Source organism: Nothobranchius furzeri, chromosome 7, assembly GCF_043380555.1.
Source record: "Nothobranchius furzeri strain GRZ-AD chromosome 7, NfurGRZ-RIMD1, whole genome shotgun sequence".
In the NCBI taxonomy this organism is placed as follows: domain Eukaryota; kingdom Metazoa; phylum Chordata; class Actinopteri; order Cyprinodontiformes; family Nothobranchiidae; genus Nothobranchius; species Nothobranchius furzeri.
The window spans coordinates 73,502,014-73,508,937 of NC_091747.1; the positions used below are offsets into that span (position 1 = coordinate 73,502,014).

Consider the following 6,924-nt stretch of genomic DNA (forward strand, 5'->3'; position numbering starts at 1 on the left):
AATTCCTTACAGAACCGGGTCACGCTGTGCTGGATTTCACGCTCTAATGATGTCTGTCAACTAGTGCTTCGTTAGTTAGAGTCACTGTTGCAGAATCGACTGACACAAAAACAACCCGAATTTTCTCCGAGCCTGACAGTAATAGTCATGTGGACCGTTTCGTCGGCCAGGGCTTCGAGATATGTTCCGATCCGCCGCTGATTCTAAACTTACATCCCGTTCCACATTTTGTGAACTTGACAAATCTGCCCGAAGGCAGTGCAGACCTAAGTGAACCACGTCTCTCAAACTTTGCATTTAGGTAGGGAATTGAGCTGCAGTACTTCTGCGGTCAGGTCTCTCTACGAGTCCGAGAGCTCCACAAGCGGTCAGCCCCGTCCAAGAGCTCCACGAGCGGTCAGCCCCGTCCGAGAGCTCAACGAGCGGTCAGTCCGCGCAGCAGCTAGTAGGCGCCGCATCGGTCAGACATGCACCGGGCTGACCGCCGGGGAGAACCGGGTGGAAGAATGGAACACAGAAGTGTCCCTCCAAGAGCTCCGTCATATTTCAACCCATTTTTATGTTAAATGCACTGGGTTTTACCCTTGTACCCATCGACATATGCCCTATTAATTATTTTACCGTGTTTTACATCTAAATTTCATGGTTAAACAGTACATGCTACATGTTAAAATGATAGTTAGCTAGCTACTTCGATAAACTCAGCTAGTTTAAAGGCGGCAGTGGCCTAAAATACATACATATAATTTAACTTACCGAAAAAAAATGAAGTGGAGACTCCTTGGACGCTCTATTAATGCAATTAATGCCACAGCAAGTCATTTTGTCCAACAATTGCACAAATAATATCCAAAACAGAATACACAAACAGAGAAACTCAAAATCCCGAAACAGTTTTCAGGCCAGACCGAGGCTCACCTGAGGCCTTTCCACGGAGCTAGCTCTGTGGTCACGTGGGTCTGAGGCGGCGGTGTCGGATGCTCATTAATTATACAGAATTTTAGGCTTTTAATACACTTAAACAGAAGAGTGAGAAAAAAATTCACCCCCCTCAGAGTTGTCATGAGTGTAAACTAGATCATTTAAACCAAAAACATGTTTTGGTACCAGGCTGTAAACATGTTTATTTCTGCTGTGAAATTGGTATTTTTAACATGGGAGTCAATGAGGATTTGCTCGCTTCTGACACCAGCCCCTAGTGGATGAGGGTGGAACTGCAATTTTTGGTACTTCTGGGTTCGCCTCAATTTTAAAGCCACATTGTGGGGGCCTGGTACACACACAGGTGCTCACATGGTGCTCTCATAAGTATGGACTTGGGCACGTTCAACACAGGTCTTAAGGCTACGGTGGGCACTTAATGCACTGTGATTTATTATTGTGTGATTGTTCAGTTAAACTATGTTGATTATGTATGTCTTCATCAAGTTGACGCAGTGATAGCTTGATCTTGTTGTATTGTTGTTGTGTCCCTTTTTAAATTTTTTTTCTTCTCTCTTTCTGCAGGTCTAGAAGCAGATTCTTGTTCATTATTGTTTATTTTTGTGGAACCCCCCCCCCCCCCTCTTTTGTCTCTTCCTTTCTCTCTCACCTCTGTCTCCGTGTCTGGTCAGAATTAAAAAGCATTCAAAAGCAATAACAATACAGTTTTAAGTATCAAGCGCTTTGATGCTCCACCTGAGAGTAAATCTGTAAGGCTTGTCACCAGCATTCAGACATCAATTCTGTTTGCTTCACAGCCAGACAGGACACACACACAAAAAAATAAAATAAAATAAAATAAAGAATAAAAATATATAATTTTACTTACCGAAAAAAATTTGGTGGAGACTCCTTGGACGCTCTATTAGTGCAATTAATGCCACAGCAAGTAATTTTGTCCAACAATTGCACAAATTTTCACGTATTCAGAGATAGTTCTGAAATTTGACTTCTTTTTCCCATTTTCTTTGTTTCTCAGGAGGAGATCCAGGGTCCTGATGACCAGCCAGGATACCAGCATGTCCTGAAGCTGGCTCAGGCCCTGGTGGAGCTCTGCCAGAGCGTGACAAACAACGGATCGTCTAACCCAGGGGTGTCAAACATGCGGCCCGCGGGCCGGATCTGGCCCGCAAACGGGTTAAATCCGGCCCGCGAGATGGTTGTGTAAACTTTATTTTCATACTTTACAATGTAGAGTGAAAATAAACTTATCTTTGTGAGCAAGTTTCCTCTGTAATGAGTATAAATAAAACAAAGCTGCGCCCAAGGCTCACACAAGAACTCGAATCACACCCTGAAGTTGGCCGCCACTCAGGATGTGACTTCTGATGTTGATGTGCTGGTGAAAGCTAAAAGATGTAAAGTAAAATGAGTCAAATATACTTTAAGTGCTGCATGAAACTGATCTAGCCATGTGATCTGTAAACTCTTTGAATCACTAAGGAATGTTTATTTTTTTATTTTTTTATTTTTCCAAATTTTCAAGTACACTTCAGGTGTTGTACTTGTACCACACTGTCCTCAGGCTCCAGCTTTGTTTTATATTGATTGTATTAAAACAAAGAAAACAATCTGAAGTTGTTTTTAATTTACCGGTCCGGCCCACTTGGGACTAGATTTCCCTCAATGTGGCCCCTGAGCTAAAATGAGTTTGACACCCCTGGTCTAACCTAGCAGATACCGGGAGAGGCAACCAAAGGAGCGGTTCAAGGCAGCAAAGGTTACTTTTGAACAGTCAAATGACTGGGTTGTTCCAGTTTTGAGAATTACAGATTCTGAGCATCCAAAGCTGGATTTTGTTTCAACTGTGAAATATCCTCCGAGCTGTGATATTAATTAATTAATTTATTTATTTATTTATTTATTTGTTTATTTAACTTATGTTTTTCAGGAGGATAAACTGCTTGATATGTATGATAAAATCATCTTTCACCATAACCTCAGTTGGCAGTTATTAAGTTTTCTATTTTCTGTATTCTTCTTGTATGTGCATGTTTTATAACTGGATTTAACTGTTTGTGTTCTTAATGTTATATATTGATCTGCTCCATTGGAATATTATTCTGCAAGTGCACATTTATGTCCCATTTATACTTGCATTTAAATAAATAATAAAACTTCAACAGAAAGAATTAATTTCTTTTAATGTTTAGCTTTGGATTTTTTTAATGATAAAGCACTTAAGAAACAGCAACCTGATGGTTTTAAAAGTTGTGCTATGTTCTGTGGTTTCAGAGGCAGCGTTCGTGTGTCTTTTCTAGGATTTATAAATTATAGCAGTCTGACCGCGACCTCTGGTGGTTAATCAGCTCAATTACAGTTTTTGAAGTCTTTTTTTTTTCTTCCCCATCTACGACAATCCACGTGAATAAGCGCTTACTCTTCGGGTAATTAAAAGAGGGCAAACAGCTGTTATGCGTTTTATTCAAACGATATAGTAAAACAAGCAGGTTTCTTGATAATGGACCAGACAGATCGTGTGAGTACTGTTTAAGACTGCTGAGAGGTTGGTCAGCGGGACTAAAACCAACGAATACCATAAACATTCAGTGTAACACAACGAGTTAGGTGTTAATGTTTATCAAGAGTGCAGTGCTAGAGCCACAGTGTTTTCATAGCGTTACTGAGTTAAACACATTTATCCTCAACGTTTTAGTCGGCGCTTCCGCTTGGTCCGCCCACTTCTCCCATAATGCAGCTGGGTTCTTTGATTGGCACCATAAGTTAGTATGCTGCCCAATCATTGAGCTCTGAATACGGCTCAGAAATTAGCCGGTCGTCGTGTTAGCTTGCTAACACATATGCTAAATTTGGAACGATACAGAGAAGGTTAGCATGGACCCCTGCGCAAGGATGACACGCAAAATCGTGAAGCGTTCCTCATTTTTTTTTAAATAACATAACCCTAACCCTAAAGTCACTAGTATGAAGCAGTTAGGGGCGTGTCCCCCTGTTCAGTTCCAACATTTGACCAATCAAATGACTGGGTTCCCATTTTGAGAAGCACTGGTTTTCAGCAGCTAATCAGAGAGCTGGATGGTTTCAACTCTGAAATAGACCCTCTTTCACTCCAAGCTGGCATTCCTCCGCTACTGAACCAGTGGCGTGTCCAGATCTTTTAAAATGGGGTGGCCCAGGTGAGGCACAACTTTGTGCATGGGTGGCACCAATGGTTATGCTTTTTTTTTTTTTTTACCCCCAAGCCTTTTGTGGGCAGTAAAAAAATCCTATTTAAAGGTAAATTAGTGTGTTGGCACTAGAGCTGAGGAAAATAATCAAATAATCGATGCATCGGGATGCGGACATAAACGATTCTGCATCGTAGAAGAGTACGCCATAATCGATTATAGTGGAATGTAGTTTTGTTTTTTTAACGGCGGCATCAGCGCCGCATCCAATTCTGTCAGAGTGAGCGTCCTCCACATTTACCTCCGCCTTAATGCGGTACTGCAGGGCTGAGCGCTTGAGTTGTCACCTGAGACCGAACCGGAACCGAATCAGCCCGACCGGTTCTGTTGGATTTGGGCCGTGAATTATGCTAATTGAGCGGGTTGTCATGCGGCGCGCTCCGCTCGCTCGATCAGCGACCGAGAGAGAGAGAGAGAGAGACACTGTCTGCTCACACAAGAGAGACGATCGGAGGACGCTCCTCCAAACCGATGCTCCAAACACGCGTTATTATTTTCATAATTTAGTTATTATTTCTCCTGGAAGCGCTCATTCAGACGACTGCTTGTTGTAATGTAGGGAGATCCGGTCTTGGGGAGGGGGCGGGGTCAGTGACGGCGGCTGCAGCGTGATCGTCTTTTATTTAGGGACACGGAGAAGTTAAAATGAGAGAGAGAAATGGAAGATAGAAGTTCTTGTTCCACTTTATTGTTTGGTTTCATGATGATAAACTGATGTTAAATTCAGCTTAAAGAGAAACTGGGAGGAAGCTTTGGTTCATTTTAGGTTACAGGAGGTCTTATTTCCTATCTGCTCCTCCAGAGACAGCATGGACATGAGGGTCACATGGTGAGGGTCACACAGGACAGGTTAGTGAAGGTTTGTAGTTATCTGGTTAGTGAAGGAGATCCATCAGCTGGGTAATTTAATCCTAATCCAGTCCACAGCCTTCTGCTGGTGTTATTATCAGGAAGAATAAAACACACATCTTAAATATTATTGGAAGTGTAGAATTTGTTTTGTGTTTTATTATTTTCTGCATCAAACAGAACTTGATTAATTCTCCAACATTGCAGAAATGAACCACTGGGTTCAAATAAAATAAACTAAGTCAAACATTTAATTTGGTGTTATTTCTGACACCCTTCAACTGTGGCATAAATATTGGACTCTAGAGCTGCTCAGAGACATTAAACACTCACATATGAACCCATTATGGATTTTATTATTAATTACGTGTCCTGTAGGTTTTCAGTACTTTTTTAGATTTTGTGAGTTTTTGCAAAGCGTGTTTTTCTCAGCCTGAGGCGTGGTGTTGAACGAGGAAACAGATGTTTTACTTTGTTAAATCTTCTTAAATGTTTAAAATGTTTTGTCCTAACCTGTTGTGAATGGAGAGCCTTTGAGGGATGGCAGATTGTGTCAATTACGTTTTAGATTTTGAAAAAAGCAATTATCTGACATCTTCTATTTATCGATGAAAATAAATCAATATGATATAATCGTGATGCATCGTGATGCATCGGGATATCAAATCGAATTGAATCGTTGACCCAATAATCGTAATCGAATCGAATCGGGAGACAAGTGAAGATTCACACCTCTAGTTGGCACCTGGGGTCGCCAATCAGATTCCAAGGGTGGCATGTACTACCCCAGGCCACTCCCTGGACACGCCCCTGTACTGAACTGACTGAGACGTACAATTGTTACTTAAAAAAAACAATTAGACTTTTAGCATGTTAAAAAAACTGTTTGTTGTCTTACGGGTGATGTTTAAGACATGGTAGTATTTTCTTCTGAACTAACGAGGAGGAGAGTAGTGTGAAATGATCTTTCACCACGTCCCCAGTTGGCACAAAGTTCTCTATTTTCTGTATTCTGCGTGTAAAAGCATGTTTTTAACTGGTATTTCCCTGTTTATGTTCTTTGTTTAATGTTATATCATACTGATCTGCTCATTGGGAAAATTATTCCACAATTGTACATCTGATGCCTGTACACTGCTCTCACCATTCCTTTTCACTCTGTAGACTTCCAGAACAAGTCGGAGACCTGTCATCTGCAAAAAGACTCAGACGGCTCTGCAGTCGTCGGGTTTTTGAGAGATGGTCAAGAGTACAGAGAGCTGGTGGACCACTTTGTGGCGTGGTGTGAGGACACTCACATAATCTTGAATGTGAACAAAACAAATGAGATGGTTTAGAAAGAAACGGGAATAGCTCAACATGCATTATTGGGGAGTTGGGGGAGGTGGTGGAAGACTACAAATAGCTTGGTGTTCATCTGGACAACAGACTGGACTGGAGACACAAGCGTGAAGCCATCTACAAGAAGGGACAGAGTGTCTTGAATGATATTTTAGATCCTTCAAGGTCTGCAGCAAGAGGCTGCAGATCTTTTACAGGTCTGTTGAGATCTCTTGGGCAACCAGCTGCTGGGGCCATGGACGTAATTTTGGGGGGGACAGGGGGGACATGTCCCCCCCACTTTTTCCAAAGTCAAGTTTTGACCCCTGCACTTTTTACCATCCAAAAACAATATTACGCTATATTAAATTGACACTGGTTGAGCTCTAGGACCAAGCGGAAAACAACCATTTGTGTTGAAGCCTGTTTCCCATTAGAACACACTGTAAAGATATACCCCCCCCCCCCCCCCTTCTAAAGTGAAAATTACGTCCATGGCTGGGGCAGCAGCATCAGAGCCTGCAGGGGCCTAAAAAGGCTCAACAACCTGTCAAAAAAGGCTGGTTCTGTTCTGGAGACAACTGAG

The 6,924-nt window shown here is 42.0% G+C and overlaps 1 non-coding gene across 1 annotated transcript; it reads left to right on the top strand.

Moving 5' to 3' along the window:
* Positions 1-3,762: 3,762 nt before the first annotated feature.
* Positions 3,763-3,869, top strand: LOC129167270 (U6 spliceosomal RNA). Its single transcript, XR_008566093.2, has one exon. It is a non-coding gene; the product is annotated as a U6 spliceosomal RNA (small nuclear RNA).
* The last annotated feature ends 3,055 nt before the right edge of the window (positions 3,870-6,924 follow it).